Raw genomic sequence first — 14,622 nt, 5'->3', positions numbered from 1 at the left:
TAAACCTATGTTCATTTCTTAAAAAGTCAAGAGGAGGCTGCTGCTGCCTTGGGCAGGCACACTGGGAGGTAAGGGGGCAGGCATGCTGGGAGGTAAGGGGGCAGGCATGCTGGGAGGTAAGGGGGCAGGCACGCTGGGAGGTAAGGGGGCAGGCAGGAGGCAAATTTCCATTCCTGTGAACTGGGAACCTATGTGCCTTTGGGAACCCAGCTGTTTTTATTTCTTGGGTCAAAGTACAACCTGCTTTATCTGGCCCTGCCTACTAGGGATGCCCCAGGTTCACCAATCAAAACAAATAAAAAATAAAAATGAGGTTGGTTGGGGAGGAAGGGGGCTGGGAGATGGCAGATAATAGTTAAAGAGTATGGGGTTTCTTTCTTAGGTGATGACAATATTTAAAATTGACTGTGGTGATAGTTACACATATTTGTGAATATACTAAAGACCACTGAATTCTATACTTTATTTTTTATTTATTTTTTTTTTTTACATATGCTGTATACGTTTATAAAATTGGATACATGTAAAAGTACAAACACATGCAACAAATTAGGAAAATATTTACAATATATATGACAAACAAAACTCTAAATTCTTAATGTATAGAGCTCCTACATATTAAAGAAAAAGACCAATAACAATAGAAAAATAGGCAGATGTACAGCAAGTACACAGAAAAGGAAACACGAATGAATTTTAAACATAAAATAATGCCAAACCTCATTTGTAACAAGATAAATGCAAATTAAGGCCCTGAGACACAATTTTTCACCTGTCAGAAATATTAAAGTCTGCTTAACACTGAGTGGATGAGGCAGAAACAGGGACTCTAATATACGTTTGGAGTTATAAATTGGTGTAAATTAGGAACAATTTGTGTAATAGCTTTCAAAATTAAAAATGTTTATACTATTTGAGCTAACAAGTCCATTTCTAGTAATTTATTCTGCAGACACACTAGCACCTCTGTACAAAGATGTTCATTAAAGCATTGTTTGCCATAGAAAAATACTGGAAACAGACAATGTTTACTAGTAGAGGATTAGAAGTAAATTATGGTTTAGCAATAAAAGACAACACTATGCAGCAGTCAAAATGAGAAAGTCTGTGAGTGTCTAGTTAGACATACTGTTAAGTTTTTTTTAAGCAAGATGCAAAACACTACATAGGGCATGTTGTTATTTGCTATATATAAAAATATATAAATAGGGCCAGGTGCAGTGGCTCACGCCTGTAATCCCAGCACTTTGGGAAGCCGAGGTGGGCAGATCATGAGGTCAGGAGATCAAGACCATGCTGGCCAACATGGTGAAACCCATCTCTACTAAAATACAAAAAACTAGCAGGGGGGTGGCGGTGCTGTAACTCAGTACTGGGGAGGCTGAGGCAGGGAATCACTAACCCAGGAGGCGGAGGTTGCAGTGAGCTGAGATCATGCCACTGTGCTCCAGCCTGGTGACAGAGTAAGACTCCGTCTCAAAAAAATCTCTGTCTAACATATTATATAGATAATATATAGATATATATGCCAGATGTGGTCACGCTGTAATCTCAGCACTTGGAGGCTGAGGCGGATGAATAGCTGAGGTCAGGAATTCGAGACCAGCCTGGCCAACATGGTGAAACCCTGTCTCTACTAAAAATACAAAAATTAGCGAGCATTGTGGCACATGCCTGTAATCTCAGCTACTCAGGAGGCTGAGGCAGGAGAATCACTTGAACCCAGGAGGTGGAGGTTACAGTAAGATGAGATAGCACCACTGCACTCCAGCCTGGGCAACAGATCGAGACCCTGTCTCAAAAAAAAATTTTAAAAAAATGTATATTACCCATTCATATCTATACGTGTGTGTGTGTGTGTGTGTGTGTGTGTAGATCCTCTGAAAGGATGTTAAAATGGAAAGAGTATCCCTGCTTCTACCTAAGGCCAAGCCCTCCTCTTGTGCCCTGTTCCTATCTCCTCTTACCGTCTCAAGGACTTTATTTTTGAAATGATCTGCTTTCTTCCTGGAATTCTATACTTTAAATGGTGGATTGTCCCAGCACTTTAAGAGACTGAGGCAGGAGGATTGCTTGAGCCCATGAGTTCTAGACCAGCCTAAGCAACATAGCAAGATCCTGTCTCTACGTTTAAAAATTAGTTAAGACATGGTAGCACATTCCGACAGTCCCAGCTACTCAGGAGGCTGAGGTGGGAGGACTGCTTGAGTCCAGGAGTTCGAGGCTGCAGTGAGCTATGATCATGTCACTGCAGTGAGTCACTGCACTCTAGCACTGCACTGTCACTGCACTCCAGCACGGGTGACAGAATGAGATCCTGTCTCTAGAAAATGGGGGAGGTGGGAGTGAACTGGAGAGTATGTGAATTACATCTCAATCAAGCTGTTATATATATAAAAAAAGAATACTTCTTGCTAGACTAATCTGGCAACAATGTGAAAAAGAATTAAATTAGAGTAGCTTAAAAATAAAAAATTGGGGCCAGGCACAGTGGTTCATGCCTGTAATCCCAGCACTTTGGTAGGCTGAGGCAGGCGGATTGCTTGAGGTCAGGAGTTTGAGGATCAGCCTGGCCAACATGGTGAAACCTCGCCTCTACTAAAAATACAAAAATTAGTTGGGTGTGGTGGTGGGTACCAGCAATCCCAGCTACTTGGGAGGGTGAGGCAGGAGAGTTATTTGAATCTGGGAGGCAGAGGTTGCAGTGAACTGAGATTGCACCACTACACTCCAGCCTGGGTGACAGGGCAAGACTCCATCTCAAACAACAACAACAACAACAACAAAAATGGGTTGGTATCTCAAAGGGATACCAAGGGTGAGGGTTAAATTAAGTATATAATCCACATCAAGGTGCTCTGCATTCTCAATGACAAGGAATAGGAGGTCTGAAAGTGCTAGTTTCCCTCAGTGTCTTCCCTTCTCCATCCCGTAGTAGCTGCCAAGAGAGCCCACCAGCAAGAGGCCAAAAAAAACCAGAAGCTCTTTATGCCAAATCACAAGGACAGACAGGGGAATGTGGGGGATGGACAGGAGGAGGGCCTGGGCGGACTCTTCCTCCCGCTTTATTCACAGATTTAGATGTCGTTCCATCTGCTCTCGAAGTTTGAATTTCTGGATCTAGAGGAAAGAAAAAGGAGTTAGGGTGACAGCTGCCTTGGTTCACCCAAGAATAAGGGGTTTCTCAGGCTCTTAGTGCCAAAACAGGGAAAGTCCCCAGGCAAACCAGGATTAGGTGACCTGGCCACCCTACTGCCAGCCTCTCCACACCCATTGCTGGAGGAAACAGAGGTGGGGCCCTGTGGGGCCCCAGAGCCCAGGCTGCCCTCCCCAGTCTCCTCCACCTTACACACCTTTCCTGAAATGGTGAGGGGGTAGTTTGTGACGAACACGATGTACCTCGGAATCTTGAAGTGAGAGATCTGCAGACCAGAGGGAGGGAGGTAAGGCGTGAGGCTGGGCAAGCTCACAGGGGTATGGGAAGGGGACCAGGGGCTGGCCTGGCCGGGAGTCAGCTTCGTCAAGGGCAGAGCAATCCCCACCCCAGGCTGGTTGGCAGAGGAGTGGGTGAGCAAAGAACCGAGCAGCATCAGCTCGGTTGGGTGGAGGCTCCCACCTTCCCTTTGCAGAAAGCTTTGATCTCCTCCACTGTGGTCTCCTCCCCGTCCTTCAGCCGAATGAAGGCACAAATCTCTTCCCCCATCCGATCGTCCTTCACTCCCACCACCTTCCAGGGCCACAGAAAAATATCAGACATCACCGTGTTCACGTGTGTTTCTTGTTTCTGGGGGCTCACCTGAGCCAGGCGCCTCACCTGCACTTCCTGCACCTTCGGGTGCGTGTGAAAGAAGTCCTCGAGCTCTGCGGGGTAGATGTTCTCAGCACCCCGGATGATCATATCCTTAGAGGGCCCACGATCTTGCAGAAGCCCTGCTCGTTCACTGTGGCGACATCTCTGTAAGGAAAGCCCAGGGGCAACCTGTCATCTCTGCCTTGTTCACTCACTTGCCTGCTCACTCGTGAAACATTTATTGACGAGCTACTGTGTGTCTTCCGCTGCTCTAGACTCTGGGAGACATAGCAGGAGCAAGACACAGTCTCTGGAATTAATAGTCTAGTAAGGGGAGGGGAGGCAGGCAAAACCAACAAATACCTATGACATATTCTCTCTCTCTCATCTGTACACATGCTTTTCATGACTGGCTTCTTTCCAGGTCTCAGCTCAAATATCTCCAGACATCTTCTCTGTCCACTCAGCCTAAGGGAAGCTCCCCTCCCCACCACAGCCACTTTCTCTCCTATAACCCTATTTCATTTTCTTGGTGTTTTTTGTTTGTTCGTTTGTTTGTTTGTTTTTGAGATGGAGTCTTGCTCTGTCACCCAGGCTGGAGTGCAGTGGCGCAATCTCGGTTCACTGCAACCTCCATCTCCTGGGTTAAAGCGATCCTCCTGCCTCAGCATCCAGAGTAGCTGGGACTACAGGCACATGCCACCACCATGTCCAGCTAATTTTTGTATTTTTAGTAGAGGTGGGGTTTCACTGTGTTGGCCAGGCTGGTCTCAAACTTCTGACCTCAGGTGATCCACCCGCCTCAGCCTCCTAAAGTGCTGAGATTACAGGTGTGAGCCACTGCACCTGGCCTATTTTCTTGGTGTTATTTATCGATGTTGGGCATCATCTGTCTTCCTCCAAAAAGCAAGATCCTTCTCATCTTACTTTCCTCTGGACCTCCAGCGGCGAGAACGGTGCTAGCACATAAGGAATTCTAATAAGAATTTGCTGAGCTAAAAAATGAGAGACTGAATCTGGACTCAGATTTTGCAGCTGCTGGTGTAGGGTGATGACCCAGTTGCTTTCTTCTGTGCTATGTATGATCATCCCCACTGTATACATTTTGGAAATTAAGACTCCAGCGTGTGAGGGTTCATCTTGATACCCACATCCTCACGGTGCCAGGTTAATGTCCCCGGCTAAGCCTCAAGACCTCCAGCCTCCCCTCAGCAGCCAGAGCCTCCACCCAGCCCTGCCTTCTCACCCTGTCCAATACCACTTGTCCTGACCCACTGCTTCCTCTGCCTTCTGAGGCTCGCCCCAGTAGCCCAGCATGACTCAGTACCCTCGGATGCACAGCTCCCCGGGCGTGTTCAGCTCTGCCAGCGTTCCCGCCTCCATGTTCATGATCCGGGCCTGGGACAGGATGGCCTCAGGATGGGGCTTCCTATCCTCTTGCTTCAGGATAGGTGGTCCTTGGAAATGGAGAGAGCTTTGCCTGCCCCCAACCCCCCAACCCAACCGCCTGGAATGAGGCCCCCTGGCTCTGCTTATCCCCATCCAGAGAAGGGAGACAAAGGCTAGAGTCGACCCAAAGCCAGTCAGAGATCTGAGCTGGGCATGAAAGAAGAGCTGAGTCCCAGGCTGGGAGTGCTGAGGAAACAGAGCGGGCAGGCAGCTGCTGCAAAGAAGTTTGTGGACTGCAGAGCCAGCTGAAGAATTATCAACCATGCAGAGGAGAAGGGAGTCGCCTCTTACTTCCCATTAAGCAGCAAATAAGCCAAAGAGGGTGGCATGGCAACATCTTGTGAATAGGAGAGGCAGAGTCTGAAAGCCTGGTAGAGAAAAGAGCCATGGCCACCATGCCAAGGAAAGCTGAGCCTCTGTGTGCCTCAGTGTCTGTGTCCGTGAAATGGGGTGAGTGATGCCCGCCTCTGTTTCCCTTCCAGGTGGGCATCCTAGTGAGAGTGGCAGTGCAGCTGTAGCACACACGGGAGGGGGCTCACATCCCTACTCAATCCCTGGGTACATGGCTGCTCTGGGGGAGGGCAGGGCAGAGTCACACCAGGACAGTGGTCAGCCCCAGGGGAAGCAGCTGCTTGTGCACAGGGGCAGCGTTCCCCCAGGGGCGGGAGCAGAAGGGCGCAGGGAAATCAGGAGCCAGCTGGCACAGCCCCAGTGTTGGAGCAGGAAAGGAGGCATGGCTAGGCATTTGAGATTGAGATGCACCCTGGGGCAACCTTTGAGGGGCAAAGGGACCCCCCAAAGGGATAGGCTGCTTGGGAAATGAAGCGTTTACGCCAAGCAAGAAGAGGAACTCTGCTAAAGCGAGAGGCGAGGACCACCGGCGGAAAAGAAGCTGTGTAGGAAAACTCTCTGTGCTCTGGCTCCTCTTTGAGGCTACCCTGGCTGCCCTGAAACAGACAGTGGGCTTGGCAAAAACACACCTCAGACAGGAAGGGAGGCCGCAGAGAAGTTCAGCTGGCAGCCGCTCACAGCCACTGTTCCAGCTCTTCCCCTTTCATGCTTAGCCCACAGAGAACACTCTGGGCCAGGCCTAGCATGCCCCTGCTGCTGGGGGGCTCTAGGCATCCTGAGTGAGCCATTTGACTCTCTCACTGAAAGCAACAGATGTCCCAGCTGGGTGCACCCCAGTTGGGTGACGGGAGGTGGGACTTCGGAGTCTTGGTCAGGGGCTTACCTCCGTGTGAGGCATAACTCTGCCCACGCTTTCTGCCTTCTGCTCCACAGTGTCCTCAGGGAAGTTCGCGAATGTCACGGGACCGTTCTCTGTGGTTCCATAAGCAACCTAGAGGGTCCAGAAAGGGTGTTTGAAGAGGGCTTTCAGCACGTGCAGAGGGATCGGGTGAGCTATCTGAGGAAATGGGAAGGAATTCATAAAAGAAAAGGGAAAGTGGAGGGCAGCCGAATGGTGGAAACAGAGACATCATTGGTAGGGGCCTGGGGTCAGGAGGCAGAGGTGCTGGGAGTGAGCAGACTAGATCTCTGCAGGGCCCCAGATCTGAAAGAAAATTGAGAGCAGGGACACCATTCTCTTCCAGCTGGAGCTCTCTCAGTGCCGTTTCCCTGGAGCAGCCACCTGTCTATGCCTGTGGCTCCGGTATTACCAACACCCCACACTTCTCCCCCCATCCCCTGGCTGCCTTAACCCCACCTTCCTGATTTCAGGCCACATCCCCTGCACCTCCCTTCCAAGCTGAAGGCCCCATAAACTTGATGAGAAAGCCAGCCTGCCTTGGCCCAGCTAGGAGTGGCACAGACACAACCCCACCCCTGCATTCTGCAAACCCTGAACAAGTGCCTGGCCTTGGGGCAGGTGTCCCCAAGCTCTGGAGAGTTTCCCGTGAATTTATTTCCGTCAACATAAAAATCAACCTAAGCAGTGATTTTAAAAACCAGTGGTACCCCCCCCTCCACCACTTCCCCCATTTCCAGTGGTTGGAAAGCCTGAGCAACAGAAAAACCAGAAGCCAGCCTTGGAGAAGCCTAAATACCATCAAGGAATGGTCTAGGCCAAGTATGACTCCCCTATCCTAGAGGCAAGGGGCAGAGAGGTTTGAGAAAAGGGCAGGCCCTGGAAACCAGGCCGCAACACGAGGGTACTGGGTAAGGGAAGAGAGGCTAGTAACCCCGTATCCTAGGTCCCCTTTAATCAACGGACACCAGATCTCATCCATCCTCCTCCCTGCACCAAGCTTCCCCCCTATCAGCTGCTCTGGCTCTGGCACGACTGGGGTTTGGTTCAATGTGGGTTCTGGTTTCTCCTTCCACCCCTCATCACAGACAATATCCTGCCACGGCGACCTGCATCACGTCATCTGCGACAAGGTGGGGCTGCAGAAGATCCCCAAGGTGTCAGAGAAGACCAAGCTGCTCAACCTACAGCGCAACAACTTCCCGGTGCTGGCTGCCAATCTGTTTCGAGCCATGCCGACCCTCACGTCCTTGCACCTGCAGCACTGCCAGATCCTGTGCCAGGCAGCTTGGAGCTCACCCTGAGGCCAGAGCTGTGACCCTGCCTGCTCACCCTCCCCTTTCCACAGGAATCCGGACATCGTGGCTGGCAAGTGGGCACACAGAAATCTGGCGGGCTGGGGCGGGACTGCCCACAGAACTTAGGGTCTGGCAGCCAGAGCCGTCCAGGGCTGGTCCCTTGACCTGCCCCACCCCCTCCCGCACCAGTCCTCACAGTCCTGGGGCCACTGCCCGAATGTGGCCTCTGCCAAGTACACCTCGGCGCCACTCAGCCACCACCCTGAGACCCCTCAGGGGCGGGTCCTGACCACTAGGGTTGGAGATGAGGGATGGAGATATTTCGGGGCGATGAAGGAGGGGGGATGGTGCGACTGTGCTTGTGGCCTGTGGTTTCCAGGTGTGTTTGCCATTCCTGTGGGCCACTCTCCCCCACTTCCCACTTTTCTGCTTAGCCTTCAGCGGTGGAAAAAGGGGATGGGGGCGCCAGGGACAGAAACGCAAGCATGGTTGGGAGACAGGGGTGGGGGCGCGCCCGAGGGTGGGGAAGGAGCTCGGGTCTCCCCAGGGCCAGCTTCGGCGCGTCGAGTCCGAAGTGGGAGCCCGACGCCGGGGCGGCTCTCATGCTCGGCCGGCGCCGCACAAGCGCCCCATTAAAGCGCCGCCAGTTGGCCCACCGCAGGGAGACGCGTCCGGCTGTCCGGCCCCGCTTCCTCCCGCCTCGCATCCGTGGCATCCGGCCGAGCGTGTGTGGATGGTGCGGCGTGGAGGCTCAAACTCGAGCAAACAAATAAGTTCAGGGAACGCCCCCCTCTCTCCGATGTACACTCGGGGCTCCAGACATAACCATTCCCCCTTCCCAGAAAAGCCCCGGGAAAGGCGGTAGGCAGAGGATCAGCATAGGAGAGCAGGGGGCTGGAGCTGGGGCTCGGGGGCCACGGTCCCACCCCCTCATGCACGGTCGCCGGCTGGGGGAAGGGCCCCGACCCCTCCCCGTGGAGGGCGGGGGCGCATCTCTGGGCGCGAGCGAGTTAAGCCCAGTAGCCTCGATGCTCCACGGAGGAGCTGGCTCGTCTGCCGGCTGCGATCAGGGCCACCGTATAAAGAGGGCGGCAGACCCGAGCGCCCAGGACTCGCCGCTGCCCGCGCCCCGCCGCCGCTGCTGCCCCCAGCCCCGGCCCCAGGCGTCCCAGCCATGGTACGCCCAATGCTCTTGCTCGGCCTCGGCCTCCTGGCTGGTCTGCTGCCGGCGCTGGCCGCCTGCCCCCAGAACTGCCACTGCCACGGCGACCTGCAGCACGTCATCTGCGACAAGGTGGGGCTGCAGAAGATCCCCAAGGTGTCAGAGAAGACCAAGCTGCTCAACCTACAGCGCAACAACTTCCCGGTGCTGGCTGCCAATTCGTTTCGAGACATGCCGAACCTCGTGTCATTGCACCTGCAGCACTGCCAGATCCGCGAGGTGGCCGCCGGTGCCTTCCGCGGCCTCAAGCAGCTTATCTACTTGTACCTGTCCCATAGCGACATCCGCGTGCTGCGCGCAGGCGCCTTCGACGACCTGACCGAGCTGACCTACCTCTACGTGGACCACAGCAAGGTCACTGAGCTGCCCCGGGGGTTGCTGTCCCCGCTGGTCAACCTCTTCATCTTGCAGCTCAACAACGACAAGATCCGTGAGCTGCGCGCAGGCGCCTTCCAGGCAGCCAAGGACCTGCGCTGGCTGTACCTGTCGGAAAACGCGCTGAGCTCCCTGCAGCCCGGCGTCCTGGACGACGTGGAGAACCTCGCCAAATTCCACGTGGACAGGAACCAGCTGTCCAGCTACCCCTCGGCTGCCCTGAGCAAGCTACGGGTGGTGGAGGAGCTGAAGCTGTCCCACAACCCCTTGAAAAGCATCCCGGACAATGCCTTCCAGTCCTTTGGCAGATACCTGGAGACCCTCTGGCTGGACAACACCAACCTGGAGAAGGTGAGCTCCTGGCTGTGGGCTCTGCCCTGCCTCCTTCTTCACTTCCTGGAGGCCCCAGGAGCCAGGGCCACAGCTGGCACCATCCCCTGTCCCCAGGTTCCCTGTCCCTCTGGCTATCTCCAAGGTGAGCAGCTCTGCCACCTCCCTTCCTCACCTTGTCACATCCTTACCCTCATCCCTGTCTGCTGCCAGTCTCGGCCACTGCCCTCCTAGGATTCTTACATATAGAAGGAGTGGGGCTGCCCTGGCCCCACAAATGGCCCCCTAGGGCCATCTCCAGTGCTCCCAAACCCCCAACTGTGAGCAGCAGCCACCTCTTCCTGTTGGCCCTTCCACCCCTCCTCTGCTGTTTTTCCCGTCTCCAGTAAACCTACCACCCCATAAAGGAAGGTTTGTTTATTGAGGAGCCTTCCAGAGGAGCTGGGCAGATCAGGCCCACAAAGAGACCCTGTTCCTGTTGGGGGCTCTTCATGTGTGCTAAGGGGGAGTGGGGGACTGGGGAGTGAGGGGAAGCAAATGCCTGAGGAAGACATTCTCCATGCCCCATAGAGGCCCCAGTAGATGGCCCTGCCCAATCCACACAGACACAATTCACTGCATTCTCAAGTCCATTGCAGCTCAGTAGGCATGGGACCAAGGGCTCCCCCAGGATGCAAGCATCGTGCCCATGGGCTCCATGAAGGGGCAAAGGCAAAACCACTATTGTCAATCCTTGGCACAAGACCCCAGGTGTCTCTCCACAGAGAAGACTGGCATGACTCACTGTCTCCAGACTGCTAACTGCCCCTTGCCCTCCCCTGTCACTAGACCCATCTTCTGTCTGCATCCTCACTCATTCCTTTCTCCCCTGGGGTGCCGTGTCTGGCCAGGTTGGGGCTACCTTGGATCAGAGCAGAATCCCTTCTCTGGGACTGGAAAAATCACCCTGTTACAGGGGCTTCAGCCAGGAGGTTTGGGTGGGGGCCCACAAGGTAGAGGAGAGTCTGTTTACTGGAGACCTTCACACCTCAATGTGGGCCACAGGAAAGGGTGCGGGCGTGGAGATGTGGGCAGAATCTCACTTGGGCAGCAGCTAACCTTTGTCTGGGTGGAAGGAGCCTGCTCAAGCCTGCCCTTCTTCAGCCCTGCCTCTCCCCAGCTGAAGTTGGAGTCTCCCGTGGCCCACCAGTGCCAGAGTGGTCTTTCAGTGGGCAGCAGAGCAGAGAATCAGGGGCTGTTTTGGGGCAAGGGAGGCCAGACAGGAATTGTGGCGCCTGGGCAAAGGTGTGGGCACCAATAGAACATTTCCTCTGGAGCCGTCCAACCTGGCCAAAGACTCCACCAAGGTGGCTTCACAAATAGCGTCTGGCTGGCAGTGGGGGAGCAGTGAGGACAGAGCTGGGGAAAGTCCTGGGACCCTGGGACTGTGGGGAGCATTGTTAGGAATATAAGTACTGAAGGCAAACTGCCTGGGTTTGAATTTTGTGCTGCCCCTTGCACCCTGCCTGGCTTCAAATCCTAGCTCTGCTTACTAAGTTCTTTTAAGGGGATGATCTTTGAGCAAATGTCTTAGCTTCTGTTTTCCCAAGTAAATGGATACAATAGTTGCTACCTTGTGAAAGATTCATGTAATTGACCAGCATTTACCAAGTAGCATCAGTGTTTAGTTTTAGTCATTGGTGATTCTGCAGTTGGACTGTGAGGCGGTGCTGGGGTGGGGGGTGGTGTGTGTCTAGCATTTAATTGCATGCAGGAAGGAAAAGATACTTTTGATAGCTGAGAGGCAGCTTTTCTCCGCTTTTGTGTCAAAAGGGAAGAAGGGAGTTTGGAGAGGGAAACGAATTCTCTGTAATACTAAGCTCTCTTCCACAAAACCAGATGTAGATAGAATGTGTAATAATTTACAGAACTTCTAGACTGAAACAATCTAATTTTTTTAAATGTATTTTAATTTTTTCAGGTTGAGACTGAGCTAAAGTTAATCTGTGGTGACGTTCTGGATGCATTGGACAAACATCTAATTCCAGCAGCTACCACTGGCAAGTCCAAGATTTTCTATTATGAAATGTAGGTTCTATACTAGAAAGGAAAATGTAAGATTAAAAGTTGGCCTTCTTAGAATCATGACTTTCTTCTATGTAGGTTTCCAACTTTTATTTACAAATAATTGTTTAATGTTAGAAGGATAGTTAATGTTGGAATAAAAAGATGGTCAGGCTATTACAAAAATGCATTAGCTTTTGCTTTACTTACTTATATTCTTTTGCTTTCATGGGACCTATCTCATTCCCCTCCCCCAAACGGCCACACATTTTACAGTGCTGGCTGAATGTTTCATGTAGAAATTTTATTTTATGATTAATACACTTGTGCCATTTCTTGGAACCACTTGCTTGTTTAATTCTAGTCTATCAAGTGACAATTTTGTTGATATTTAGAGGCTCCTCAGTTAATTTCTGTGGGATTTTTCATTATATTTAATAAGGAAAATATGAAATGTCAAAAAAAAAAGAAACAAAGCCATTTATTCCTGAGAGTGTTTAAAATGATCGAAGTACACTTGTTAATTGTTAGTATAGAACCTACATTTCATAGTAGAAAACGTTGGACTTGCCAGTGGTAGCTGCTGGAATGAGGTGTTTGTCCAGTACATCCAGTACGTCATCACAGATTAACTTTAGCTCAGTCTCAACCTGAAAAAATAAAAATAATTTTAAAAAATCAGATAGGTTCAGTCTAGAAATTCTGTAAATTATTACACATTCTATGTACCTCTGATTTTGAGGAAGAAAGCTTAATATTGAACAGAATTCGTTTCCCTCTCCAAACTCCCTTCTTCCCTTTTGACACAAAAGCAGAGAAAAGCTGCCTCTCCGTTATCAAAAGTATCTTTTCCTTTCTGCATGCAATTAAGTGCTACACACACACACACCCCCCACCCCAACACCCCCTCACAGTCCAGCTGCAGAATCACCAATGACTGAAACTAAACACTGATGCTACTTGGTAAATGCTGGTCAATTACATGAATCTTTCACAAGGTAGCAACTATTGTGCCCATTTACTTGGGAAAACAAGCTAAGACACTTGCTAAGACATTTGCTCAAAGATCATCCCCTTAAAAGAACTTAAGCAGAGCTAGGATTTGAAGCCAGGCAGGGTGCAAGGGACAGAACAAAATTAAACCAGGCAGTTTGCCTTCAGTACTTACATTCTTAACAACGTTCAACAAGCAATCCCTTTAGTGGAAGAGATCCAAAACTAGTTAAGATACCAAAAATCTGCCAGGCGCGGTGGCTCATGCTTGTAATCCCAGCACTTTGGGAGGCCGAGCTGGGCAGATCACGAGGTCAGGAGATCGAGACCATCCTAGCTAACATGGTGAAACCCCGTCTCTACTAAAAATACAAAAATTAGCCAGGTGTGGTGGCACACACCTGTAATCCCAGCTACTTGGAAGGCTAAGGCAGGAGAATCACTCAAACCCGGGAGGCAGAGGTTGCAGTGAGCCAAGATCACACCACGACACTCCAGCCTGGGCGACAGAATGAGACTCTATCTCAAAAAAAAAAAAAAAAAAAAAAAAAAAAAGGCCAGGCATGGTAGCATGCACTTGTAGTCCCAGCTACTTAGGAAGGCTGAGGTGTGAGGATCGCTTGAGATCCAGGGTGGGGCAGAGATTGCAGTCAGCTGAGACTGTGCCTCTGCACTCCAGCCTGGATGATGGAGTGAGACCCTGTCTAAAAAAAAAAAAAAAAAAAAAGGATAAGTGTAGGAAGTTACACACATTACTTCTGTTTATATCCCACTGGCCAGAACTTAGTAACATGGCTTAGTTGCCTAGCTGCAAGGGAGGCTAGGGAAAGTGGTCTTATGTGCCAAGGGTTCTTACTGGAAGCTTTCTACTCTTTCCTGAGTAAAAAGGAAAGAATATAAATTAAATAACAACTAGCACTCTCTCACAGACCTTTCATAAATACTTCTTAAGATAGCCAGATATGGCTTCTGTTACTTCCAACCAAGAATCGTGTCTGATTGAGTGAGAACACCCCAAATAGAATGACTCTTAGAGAGGCAGTAGAATGGAGCAGTCTCTGGGATCACACTGCACCCCAAGGTGTAAATCAGAAACTGGGGCTGGGTATGGTGGCTCACACCTGTAATCCCAACAGTATTGGAGGCCATGGTGGGGGGAATCCCTTGAGCCCAGGAGTTCAAGGCTGCAGTGAACTATGATCGCGCCACTGCACTCACTTCAGCCTGGATAACAGAGCAAGACCTGGTCTCAAACAAAAAAAAAAAAAGAAAGAAAAGAAAAGAAACTGGAACTCATCCTTATCTTGTTTTTTTCCTTTCCATGTTCAATCAACCACCCAATCCTCTTTTTTTTTTTTTTTTTTGAGACGGAGTCTCACTCTGTCGCCCAGGCTGGAGTGCAGTGGTGCAATCTTGACTCACTGCAAGCTCCGCCTCCCGAGTTCATGCCATTCCCCTGCCTCAGCCTCCCCAGTAGCTGGGACCACAGGCACCCGCCACCACGCCCAGCCAATTTTTTGTATTTTTAGTAGAGATGGGGTTTCTCCATGTTAGCCAGGATGGTTTTGATCTCCTGACCTAATGATCCGCCCACCCTGGCCTCCCAAAGTTCTGGGAAATCCTCTTTATTCTATCCTTTGATAATTCACATTTCCACCCCTTTCACTTCATTGTCTTAAATCAAGCCTTTGCCATTCATTCTTCCCCACCCACCCCTCTCATTCCACTACTCGCCTGTAGAGAGCTCTTCCTAAAATCTAAATCTGCACAATGCTGCTTTAGTCTCCCTTCATAATGCTTCCATTAATTCTTAAGGATTCAATCTGAACTCTCTTGTGCGAAATTCAAGGCCCTTCACTACGTGGCACTTTTA

At 50.8% G+C, this 14,622-nt stretch overlaps 1 pseudogene across 1 annotated transcript; it reads left to right on the top strand.

The window, feature by feature from the left end:
• Positions 1-8,873: 8,873 nt before the first annotated feature.
• On the top strand, positions 8,874-9,858 carry LOC115833911 (annotated as a pseudogene). The gene has a single exon (XR_004029121.1). The product of XR_004029121.1 is annotated as a chondroadherin pseudogene (transcript).
• The last annotated feature ends 4,764 nt before the right edge of the window (positions 9,859-14,622 follow it).

Source organism: Nomascus leucogenys, unplaced genomic scaffold, assembly GCF_006542625.1.
Source record: "Nomascus leucogenys isolate Asia unplaced genomic scaffold, Asia_NLE_v1 000834F_83500_qpd_obj, whole genome shotgun sequence".
NCBI lineage: Eukaryota > Metazoa > Chordata > Mammalia > Primates > Hylobatidae > Nomascus > Nomascus leucogenys.
The sequence above is the reverse complement of the archived record's forward strand: the minus strand, read 5'-3'. Positions and strand labels throughout refer to the sequence as shown.